This window comes from Condylura cristata, unplaced genomic scaffold (genome assembly GCF_000260355.1).
Source record: "Condylura cristata isolate star-nosed mole 26May11 unplaced genomic scaffold, ConCri1.0 scaffold00001, whole genome shotgun sequence".
NCBI lineage: Eukaryota > Metazoa > Chordata > Mammalia > Eulipotyphla > Talpidae > Condylura > Condylura cristata.
Window position 1 is genome coordinate 84,629,275 of NW_004567102.1, and position 12,146 is coordinate 84,641,420.

The following is a 12,146-nucleotide window of genomic DNA, read 5'->3' on the forward strand; positions in this document are numbered from 1 at the left end:
TATATATATATTTGTTTACATTATTCTTCATTTTGAACATTTTTCATCTCAGTTGTAATCCCCATGGACTTCCCACCACCACTTCACCCCTGTGCCATCACCATAGTCCCATGTATTTCTTCCCACCCCTGTTTTGATCCTGTGAAATTTTAAAAACGAACTAATGGCTGTGTAGGTAGCCAATGAATTTTATAGGAAAATGCCAGTCTAACTGGATTTTCTTAAATTTTACCTCTCCTTCTCATTTCACCCTTCTTCTCCTATCAATGTGCCAACAATACAATCGGAACTATAATAACAGCAACAATAGTAAATTATTTGATTGTAGCTCAAAAGCTCTTGCTTTTGTTTTCCACTTGTGGGTTGTAAGTATAAAGGACTTTCATAATAAATTCTTTAGGAAAGGGCATATTAGCATATGAAATGGAATCCTATCACATGAAGGTGTGCTTTGAAATACTTGAACTTCAGTGTTGAGACTGCAGGAAATCTACTTGCCTGACTTTCTATCCTGCAATGAGGAAATCTAGGCCAGGAGAGGTCACGTGGCATGTGTGCATGAGAAACAAGACGGGAGAATGAACCAGGTTTTAGGTTAGGGTTCCACGTCCCCATGGGGTATGTCCCTGTGAAAGGGTGTTTGCAATGCTCCCCCAGTTGAGAGGACTGGGTGCTTTCTGACCAGTCTGTAGTCAGACAGGCATAGAGGGGCCCCTTATCTTTTCCCTCCAAGCATCCTCATTCACCCAAGCCATGCTGGCCTCCCCACCAGTCCCCTAAGATCCCAGCACCTGCCAGATGTCAGAGCCAGGCTTGGCTTCCTCCGTGCCATGAACGCCCTCCACCAGCCTCGTTCTGGAGGGCTGGCACTCTCAGTTCCTTCAGGTCTCCACTTAGATGTCGCCTTTTGATTAAGAAAGTCCTTTGCCTTTTTAATTGTAGCCCTCCACCCAGCCCTCTTTTTCCTTTTCAGCTTTACCTCTGTCCCTACCATTTAATTCCCTTGCTCACGCTCCACCCCTCTCCTTTCACGTGCCAACTCCATGAAGAGAGCACTATTTGTCTGTTTCATCTGCTACCATCTATCCAGAGACTGGTGTGACACCTGCAGGGACACCACAATATTGTTGTACGAGTGAACGAAAGAGTGAACAATGGAAGGATAACTGTCTGCACAAATCACTTTACTGAGAGACAGTGAGCGTGCACAATGCTTGTTGGAGTCTTCTCTTTTTAAGAACTTTATCACTGAGCACCTAGAGGGGACCCTGGCTTGCAGGTGGCACTTCACCCGCTACTGAGATTTGACTTATTAGCTGCAGCTTACAGAACCTGTCTCCGGAAAGCTGCCACCAGTTACCGCTACCCGACTGGAAGGTATCCTTCCAGGTACTGAGCCTACTGAAACAGCTTACCAGGGCTCAAATACATTCCACAGTTTATCTCCTTGATAATGAAGATGGGTCTCAAGATCGCACAGGCATGAGTTCAAGGGCAGAGAGATTAGCTTGAATTTGAGCATAAAGGTCATTAGTAAACTTTTATTTATCCCTGATATCAACATTTCCCCTGGCCATTGCTGGACTCCTGAGAGGGCATCTCCAGGGGGGTGAGGAATAGAACTTGCCAAAATGACACTTAGTACCAGGAGATCCAACCACATAGTTACTGAATGGAATAAGAGCAGGGACATAGGAGCTTGGACTCTGAGGCTTCCGTTATAGCAGATGTCAGCAGAGATAAGACAGAACAATGATGAGCACCCACAAGGAGACACAGTCGGAGAACAGTCACAGGTGAGCTCTAGAAGCAGCACCTTTCAAAGTGCTGGGATAGAGTAACAGCTTTCCTACAAAGCACCTCTCAGGTCAGCCTTTCAAGGGCTTTCTTGAGACAAAGGCAGGGTCTGAAGGGACTGAGCCAAACACCTGAAGAATAAAGGTAAAGATACAGACACTTACTTATCTAGCTTGCCTGGGACCCTCCTGGCTCAGCCACGGTAATCCCCACATCTCGGTAACAACCCCAGGCAAAGAAGGACAATTGGGTCTACATGGCAGACCACGTGGATATGAGACGGAGCTGCTCCCCTCTGAGGGGTTTCCATATCAGACATACAAGAGAAGGGGAGCAGCTGAGAATGTATGGGGTGGGGGACAGGCTGAGGAAGCTTCTGTATAAGACTGAGGATGGAAAACAGCTTTCAGGGGGAAGAGGAAATGGGTAGTCAAAGAGTGTTAAAAGGTGAGCCGAGGACCCTCCCTGGTGGCGTGGTGTAGCAGATTAAAGCACAGCAGTAAGAAGTCAAAAGCCACCTCAGCATGAGTTTGATCCCCACCCCAGAGATGATCAACATGGCAGGCAGAGCTCTCCTGACCCGCCCGCTGCTCCCCTCAGCAGTGGACTTCGTCCATCTGCCTGCTCCCCACTCTGTCGCTGGTGAACCTCTCACTGCCCCTGCACCTCTGGCCTGTGCCCCAGTTCTGTGTGCATAAATAAATAAATCTAAAAAAAAGGTAAGCCTAGCAGTGTGCGTGGGGCTTCTTCACACAGGTGGCTGAAATCCAGGTTCATGCATACACTAGGAACATCAGACCATCATGTATCTTTCACAAAGGACAAAATGATTCTCTAAAATTTAATGTACCCAATTCATTCTCAGTGTCTGTGATTCCCCTGGTGCAGTAAGCATTTTGGAATAATATTTAGTCTTCTTTGGGTCACTGTAGCATCTCAGCAGATGAGTACTTTCTAAATCACTTTGTTGAAACCCATCCCACGCATGCTTTCTAATATTCCATATTCACAAATACGGTATTGGAAAATGGTTTTGCTGCTAAAGAATTAAAAAGACAATAGCCCATTTCCTTTCCTTTGACACACACCATATAAAAACTGCTTGACCTGTTACGCTTCAAATGTTCAATACTGAAGTTGATCCACAGAATGGAACTTACATAGGAGACTATTCTCCCAACAGCAGTGATGCTTTTTTCCCTCCACCAGTACTTTTCAGTTTATTTTATCTTTCAACACAGAGCTCTTTTATTCAAACAAAATGTACATGGTGGCCTAATGCATAAATCAGATAAAATTCTGTCTCGTAGGTAGGAGGGTCAGGAGCCATCTTATCTTCCTTTGCTCAGCATGGGATAGCTCTGTGTGAATTCTATGGAATCTAAGGTTATAGTTTGGAAATCTCTGCATGAAGGTGTTCATTCTCATCTGCCCAGGCCAAAGGAAAAATAGATAAATAGATGCACAGGAAATAAACAAACTAAAGTTAGATTTCATGGAAAAATTTAAGTGTGCCGACATTCTGGTACTCTTAAAAACTACATATTAAATATCTGAGGCTTTAATCAAAGGAATATGTGAAAAGAAATTGCAAAAAGAGCAAATATATTATAAAATAATACAAAAAGTACATCGGGTTTCTAGCGGTAAAGTCTATCACCATGAATAACCAACTACTAATACTGACATATCCCAACTCAGAACTTTTGGAGGCTACTGCCTTGGGCTCCACCAATTTTGAACTTAGAGAAAAAGTTTTAAATGATTCCCAAACATCAGAGGGGAATGAATTGTTCTGAGTGATCAGCCCTTGCTTTGTGGACAATCAGAGATCAGACTCATAATTCAGATTTAACATTGAGATAGATTCCAATTTGCCCATTTATAGAAGCAATCAAATCCTAAAAGAATATGCAGAAGAAACTCCTATTTGTTTTAGGATTGCTTTTCATCTTCTCCTTGGGAGATGTGGTGAAATAACCACCTCTCCCCGACTGCTTTGAACTGCAGATATCTTTAGTTACGAAGGAGTCACAAATGCTATGTGATTAGAAAAGTGGCGGCAAAATAAACTACGTGTGAATCTTACCATCAGGATGAAGCAAATGTTTCCTCTACCATGATGAGTCAATTTTGTGTAAATATGTGGGTTTTTAAAGCTTTTATTTCATAGATCAATGGAGGAAATTAAGAGGACCCACCCCAACTCCATAACTGGCTTACCCTGTTCTGGATTCTTTTGTGGTGTGTTCATATTTTCATGCATGAAATCTAATTAGCTACACAGGCACACTAAAATATAATGCATTGACATGTGGTTTTCTCTATACATAAATGGAAATATAGGGAAATTATCAGTCCCACAAGGAAGCAAAAAATCCCATTTAATCTAGTACTTTAACTCTATTAGATCTGAATTATTTTGTGTTAGGTTTTGATTACTATCATAAAATAAATAAATAAGTAAATAACAGTGACTTAAAAAGAGTGTTACTTTCTCTGCCATGCAAGTGAAGCCCAGAGGTAAGCTGTGCATGGCTTGTTTAGTCCTTGTATAATTCTTTCAGCTCATGCTCCTCCTCACACCTCATTCTCAGAAGCCAAGATGGCAGCATTTATCATCCAGACAGAAAAACAGAGACAAGGTTGAAGGAACTAAGAGCTGTCTCTATATGGGTACTTTTTTTTATGCCATTGGCCAAACTCCTGAACTGTAAATGTAAAGTATCACAATGAATGTTTTATTATGGGGCATTGCCTTACTCTGAAGGAAATGTTATAGTCATTATACAATCACAAACTCCTATCCTCTGAAATACATGTGAGACTCAGGCTTTCAAAAGGGAGATTGTGGGGCAATACCTATACAGTTTCATTGAAAGGCCATTGGTGAATAAAGATAATATCCTTACTAATGTTATGTATAAACTACTATGCTAACTCTTTCCAAATCACTTGCAAAGTATGCATAGAGGGAATATATTTGAATTTTTGAACTTCTCTTCAAACCAGTATTTCCCAAGTCTGGTGGGTTGTTGTCAAGGTAGAGGTTCATGAGAGTCTTCCATGGGATATAAGAGCAGTAAATTGACTTTGAATCCACCCCCAACATGTTTTGGAAATATTTATATGTGAAAACAAAGCTCAAAAGGAGGTTGGGATATGGAAGCAGAATATCCCATTGTTCCTGTGGTAATATGTTAAGGAGAGTCTTCAATTATGTCAAAGTAAAGTAACAAGTCTTTTCTGATAGAGAACTAATATGCTAGTGATATGTTAAGTTTCAATAAAGCCAAATAAGATACCATGGGGTTTATATTTTGTTTTCTGGGGATCTCAGTGTTGTTTTTTGAAGAAGGGTCAAGGCAGCTATTTCCAACACTCAGTTTTAAGATCTCTGATTCCTGTTTTTCTATAGGTTACCTCCTAGACCTTTGCTGGAATCACTCACTGATTATTAAATCAACTCAGCTACAAATTAAACTATGGCCAACACAAATGAAAATAGAGCAGATGTGGATGTCAAATGATATGTATTGATGATCAGTGACAGTGGGAAGTGTTTCAGGAGCATGAAGGTCCTCAGAGAGTCACAGAAATATTTGAGAATCATCAGTCATTGTCTAGGTAATAGAAAGAAACATAAATGTACTAGAGTGTCCAGCTGAGCTGAAAGTTGGATACACATCTCAGTTGACTTTGATGAAACATTGGGTGGGTGGATGGGAGTCCCTTGAGGCGCTGCCAGGTCTCTTCACGAAGTTGACTTGCAGATAAAATAGTAAAAAAGTGAAAAGCATATGGTTCTGGCTCTTGGCCTGATTTCAGAGACCAAGAATGAACCCTGAGAAGAAGAATCATTGTCCCGCTTGAGAGAGAACACAGGTAATTTGAGGGATTTGAAGGTTCTGAGCCCCTGAACAGAGCAGTCTCCACAATGGCACTGGCTGGAAGACATAATGGGTGACTTCCTCTCACAAGGAGCACCTTCAAAAGTCCAAGAAATGCCAAGACTCATCAGGAATCCTGAGTTTCTTTATCACCCAGAGATGGGTGCCACACTGTCCAGATGCGTGGATCTGGAACTAGCAATTTCCGGGGAATAGTCAGTCATCAAGAGGAAAGGCTTGGTCTGTGGCTTCCGGAAAGCAGAGAACGGAGACCCATGGAGTTCAGAACATGAGTGAGGTAGGTAGAAAGTGTAGAGCAGAATGACTTAATGGACTGCCTACATGTAAGTTATGAGAGCAGAGGAGACTCTGGAAGGATCACTGCTGGAAAACACAGGGACTTAGAGAACAGTTCCCTGACTGAGAACTCTGTGTGCCAGCTGGTTAGGGAGCAGCTGAAAGACCCCTTTGGCAATGATGGGGATGGCCATGGGGAGAGCTCTTGAGTGCTTTTATTAAAAAAAAAAAAAAAAAAAAAAAGCATTGCGATTACCACTGAGATGTAGAAAGATGCTTCATGAAACAGGAAAGTGTCCAGCAGGAAGACAAGTTAGAAAACTAGACTCAGGCTAGAATTAGGAGTGTTCTCCTTGTTACAACACACAATAGACACCATTTGCTTGATGACATCCCACTCGCTAACCCCATTATTGTCAGGGTGCAATTCAATAGGTCAGTAAACTGAGCCCCCACACCTGGCCCAGCAGGCAGGTTGGGGAGGCTGCAGTAAATAAGGGAATTGATAAGATTGCCTCAGGGACAAGGCCATAAGACTGACCACCAAGACCAGAAAAACCAGCCCAACTCCGGGAATATAGAAGCTAGGCCAGGACATGTTTCTGTGCCAGTGCCCAGACCAGACATACCAGCAGATGACTGGTACAAACTGGCACCCCAAGATAGAAAGCCCACAGAGTACGAATGGGAGCCTCAACCCCTCCTTCAAGCACAGACCCCACCCCTCTGGCCTGCTGCTTCTCTTCACCGTGTATTCCAGTAAATGGCTTTTTCTGTTCTCCGCTCTGTCTCTGGTGAATTCTTTCCACCCCACACCTCCTGTCTCACCCCAATATTTCTCCCCACTACAATAACTATCCCCTTCCCCTGGCACTACTAGACTACACTTAACAAAATGTGTTTTCCTAAATTTGTGAGAAAATTCTGTGAAAAAGTCTATTCTAAGAAGTTCTCATTGACATAAAGATTTGGATTCAGATGGGAGGGGATGTTGACTAGAATCCCAATGGCCAGGTCTCCCTACAGATTCAACCCCCCCCCCACAGAAGGACCATATAAATCAACTGAAATCTGTAGTGAGGAAGTATGTTTTGTTCAAGAGTTTTGTTTCCTATGGTCCTTCCTGAATCATCCACTGACTCATTCCACCTGCTCAATTTTATTATTAATTCAAAAAAAAAATCTGATAACAATAGTCAAAATTATGCTGCATGTTTTGAGTTCTCTCCTCCCATTGCATAATTCTCTCGTTTTGCCCACATTTTGGCAGTTACTCTCACTATCCATGCAACAATGAGAAACATTCTTTTAAAAATATTTCCAACCCCTTCATATTCACGCAATTGTTTCAATTCTAACTTTGTTTCAGTTCTTATATAAGATCTACTGCTGTCTAATCTTAGATCATCGTAACAGAAGTGATTTGCCCATAATGTCTATAAGACTTTAAAATATCCCTAACTTGAGCTCTGCTCTAAACCCAGAAAACACATTTTGGAATGTGAACTATCAATACCAATTTAATTAATTGTTAGAGGTTGGTTTCTTTGTGAAGTTAAAATTCAGTCATGTTGACAAGAAATAGGTTTATTACAATAATCATCTAAGTGAGTATCAGTACATGTGTCTGTGTGCAGCACATTGAGATCCATGGCCATGGAATTACTGTTAAACAATTAGTTAAATTGAAACAAGAGGCCTTGTTCCCCTCACCTGTCCTCAGGTGTGAGCTCTGGAGGTACCCGCGGAATCTACAAATGACCACCCAGCTGCAGACTTTTTCCTAAACCGTCAGCATTCAGGTGAAAACTGTCTTAACACTGATCACTGCCTATTCCATGGCAACCCAAAATGGGAAGTTATCGCTTCCCATTATAGAAGTTTCCCATAATTTTTGCCAAGTCCATATCAAAATGTAAAAATAGTCTGAAAGACTATATATAGGTTAGAAGTTAACTTTGAAGTGAGATTGCTTTAAGAAAGTGGATCTTTTTTTTCCTGTATAAGAAGGGAAATAGCAAGAAGATGGAGTCCATGGAAAAAAAGAGAAGCTAGCCCTCCCCAGCCGTCCAAGAGGTTTAAGCGCAGCACTATGGAGCTATCCTCTGCCTCTGCACTGCAAGTTCAATTCCCGGCCAGGGAGCTGACCCACAGGGCGCAGCAGACCTCTCCTGTCTCCCACTGCTCCCCTCAGCAGTGGATTGCAGTTGATCTACCTCTTCTGCTCTCCACTCTGTCTCTGGGGAATCCTCTCACCACCATCCCCACCTCTGGTCTGTAGGTCTGTATCCCAGTTTTTGTATTCATAAATAGATAGATATTAAAAAAAAAAAGGAAGATGAACTTTCTTTCCTGTGTGTGTCTAATTTATGTAGCTGGCACACACTGACACTGATATTTCTTTCCCCTGACCAGACTACCCATTTTTTTAATACATTTCTTATTGAGGTAACACTGGTTGATAACATTGTGTAAGTTTCAGAAGCCCAGCATGCAGTCCTGTGTCTGTAATCACTGCGTTATAATTACTACCCTTAATTTCCATCAGCACCTCACACTTGACCCCCCTTTACCCACTTGGTCAGCTAGAGAGAGACTAGTAATTTTGTCACGGGTCACTGACCACTTATCTGTAGAATGGACATTCAGGTTAGGTGGGAAGGTGGAGGAAGCAGAAAATGAAGGACAACTTTGCTCCAAAATCTTGGGAAAGATGCATGAAGAAGAAAAAAGCATGCTTAGAAGCACACTGTGCTGTGAGGTATGAGGGAGGAAGACTTATATGAGAATACAGGAAAAGCTTTTCCCAGCTCAGGAGTGAAGGGTCCTGTATCTTGGGAGAATCTTGGATATTGGAGGGACCAAGGAGGCAGGACTGGGAAATTATCCCAGGAGTATCAGGTAGGAACTGAGTTTCTTGTGAAAGAACTAGACAGGAGCGAAAGGGGAAGGAAGCACATCTCAACAGATACATCTTTGAGAGAAAGCAAAACAATGCTACAGTGATCTCCATGAAAAGTCCTACAAAGTGTATACCATGAAAAAAATTGGTACAAAGGAAATATACACTTGGATTGGTACTTTATGACATATGAGAGAACTGAGGTTTCAAAGGGTTACCACACACCACCGTCAGTTTGTTGGATATGTGAACTGACTGACAGGCTGTCTTTCCTTAGTGAAAGGGCTATGCCTGTACGAACAATCTTTGCAAACATTGTCATTGACATGAGCTGGATTATGATTCTTTAAGTCCTAGTCTCTGCACAGGACCTACACTCTCATCCTTCAAGTTCTCCTCCCAGCTGAAGCTGACTGTAAAAGCATTCTCAGAGGGCCCCAAGGACCTACCTAGTTTGGGGAGACACCAAATCTCACTAACCAAAAATAAAAAAAAAAATTCTATACTTATTAGCAAAAGTCACTGTTGTCTTCAGCTTGATCTTCAAAAGAATTTCTGGAAGAAATGGAGCAAAAATTTCCAGTGTCCAGAGGAGGCAGTTGTCATCTTAAGGTGCTGGAGTTTGCTTAAGATTTTGCTTGCATAGAAAATTGAACAAAGGCCAAGTATGGGTTCTTTGTTTGTTTGCTTCAAAATCCTAGACTGCTCTCCTGTATGAACAATATACAGTGCGATCTGTAGTAATGTGAACCTAAGGAAAGCCTGGCACCTCACTCAATGTATTATATGTTCATAATTTCTGCCTAATGTAACTCTGTTTATGTTTTTGCTTCTCTTGCTAAGTTTTCGCCTTGCATCTATAATTAATGTCTTTGAACTTTAAGAAAGATGCTCCAGGGGAAATATGACAAGCTTAAGGATATCTGGAAACTTTGTACAAAAGCCCCTTTGGCATCTCATCCGGCACTTGGTTTCGCTTCTAAAGGGGCAATCTTTTATTGCCTCTTAGGAAAAAAGACAAATGAATACATTTAGCCTTAATAGCATTCCTTTTCAACTAGAATGTCTCTGCCATTTCTCTTCTCTCCTTTGTTTTTCCATCAGAATAAAATATGCCTCCATTTATTCAGAAATGTCTGCTGAGTGCATTTTACTTGCAAGGCAGTTGGGGGCGCACCCACAGTGAGACAATGAAGCAGGTGTTCCTGAGGAGCAAAGTTGGAGCGTGGGTGAGTCCAGCTTGCTTGGTATGAGACCCAGGACTTACACTCTGATAATCCTTCTGGGGGAGGCTAAGAGCACAGATTCTGGGACTATCCCCTAGCTGTGAGCAAAGGCAAGCTATTGACCATAACATTCATGAGCACCTGATACTCTATAGCCAAGGATGAGGACAGGTCAAAATTTTGGAGTGGAAAGGGAAAGCATAAGAGAGAAATGTCATGAGAGAGAACAGAGAGGGCTCTCCCTGGTGGCCTAGGGTTAAGTCTCAGCTTGAGTTCAGCCCCCAGCCAGCAGACCCACATGGCCCAGCAGACCTTTGCTGTGGCCTGCAACTGTGTATTTTTGTGGATCTGCCACTTTGTCTGGTGAAAACTCTCACCCCGTGGCCACATCCAGAGTTCTGCTACATAAAAATAAATACCCCACAGGACCCTCTTGGTAGCACAATAGGTTAAAGCACAGTGCTACAAAGCTGGTTGCAGCTGCTTTGTCATGTGTTCAATCCCCAGCCAGGGAGGTGCCCATATGGCGCAGCGGACCTCTCTTGCCTCCCTGCTGCTCCCCTCAGCAGTGCACTTCTTCAATCGACCTGTTCGCTCCCCACTCTGTCTCTGGTGAAACTTCTCACCGCCCCTGCACTTCTGGCTTGTACCTCAATTCTGTACCAGCTGCTGTTGGATCAGATCAGTTATTTGGGAACAATGTTTCCTCCAGAAGAGGACTCTAGAGAAGACTTCTCAGGAAACACAGGAGTTCTTTGTAATGAGGAGAGTTTGAGGGAAGGCACAACCAGTGCCTTGGTCTCTCCTTTTCTCAGGAAGTAGAAGACCTCTCCTGCCTGTTTTCTATTCATTATCTCCATGTCAACCAACATAGGCAATCAGGCATTCCCCTTGATTCCCCAAAGACCAGGAACAGAATTAAATAGGAAGGCCAGGAAGTGACAACTTGAAAGTTATGGGAAGTTCTGTCTTTTTAATTTCTTCACCACCACGCATGAAAATGTCTCACTGCCTAAATATCTCCTCAGACTTCCAGAAGGTCCCTCTTCTCAGTCTCACCCCATGCCCACTCCCTTTCATCATTCACGCCCGACTCATAATCACGTCCATCTCCCACATGGGGACCTCAGTGATTTCCTGGGTTCACTGACTTTTTTTTTTTTCCAATCCAATCTCTTGAGCATTGAAATATTAGAACAGAAGTCCAACCACCAAATTTTGTTTAAACAAAAGACTGTCTGGTCTAAGAAAAAGGAATGGGACACCCTTTTGGGACAAAACAGCTAAGTTTTCCTCTTCAATTATAAATTTGTTGGTTGCTCATCTATTCTAGAATCACAAAATAAGCCTAGAACGCAAGAGCTGTAAGATCAAAATTTTATGTGTGTGTATAATTACGCACGAAGTCAGTTCAGAAAGCAAGAATTCTGATTGCTGAGCTCTGTGGTGTGGTTCTGGGGTCACCAGATGAACCCGCTAAGTTCTGTATAAATAGGCAGGGATGAGAGGGCACAGTCCTGCTTGCCTGTAGCCAAGACTCCTAAGGCCCAAGTGGTAACATAATGGTTGAGTGGAGGCCAAGAAAGAGATTGATATCAAATAAATGTAGGATTGAGTACCCAGACTGACCCTGAATTTGTATAAAATAGGAGAACTGGAAAAACACAATTGATTTGATATGAAGTATGCTGTATAGGTTACATACAACCCTTTTCCACCCCACCCTCAGCAAAACACTCATGTATTCACTAATAATGATTAATTGATGTAAAGTAAATGTGATTTAAAATACCTATCAGTAGGGATATATGTATATTTGAATATAACAAGGTTCCTTTATATATAGATCCAAAATATACATATTTAGAAATCCAATATAAAAGTACACTCCTAATCAACACGGTTAACGTACATTTTAAAGTCATATAGAAATATGATAAACTTGGAAATTCACTTAGCAGCATTTATTTGAGAAACATGAGTGATAAGCTGCTAATTTTATTTACTAAAGCTAATTTAATCAGATACTTATGA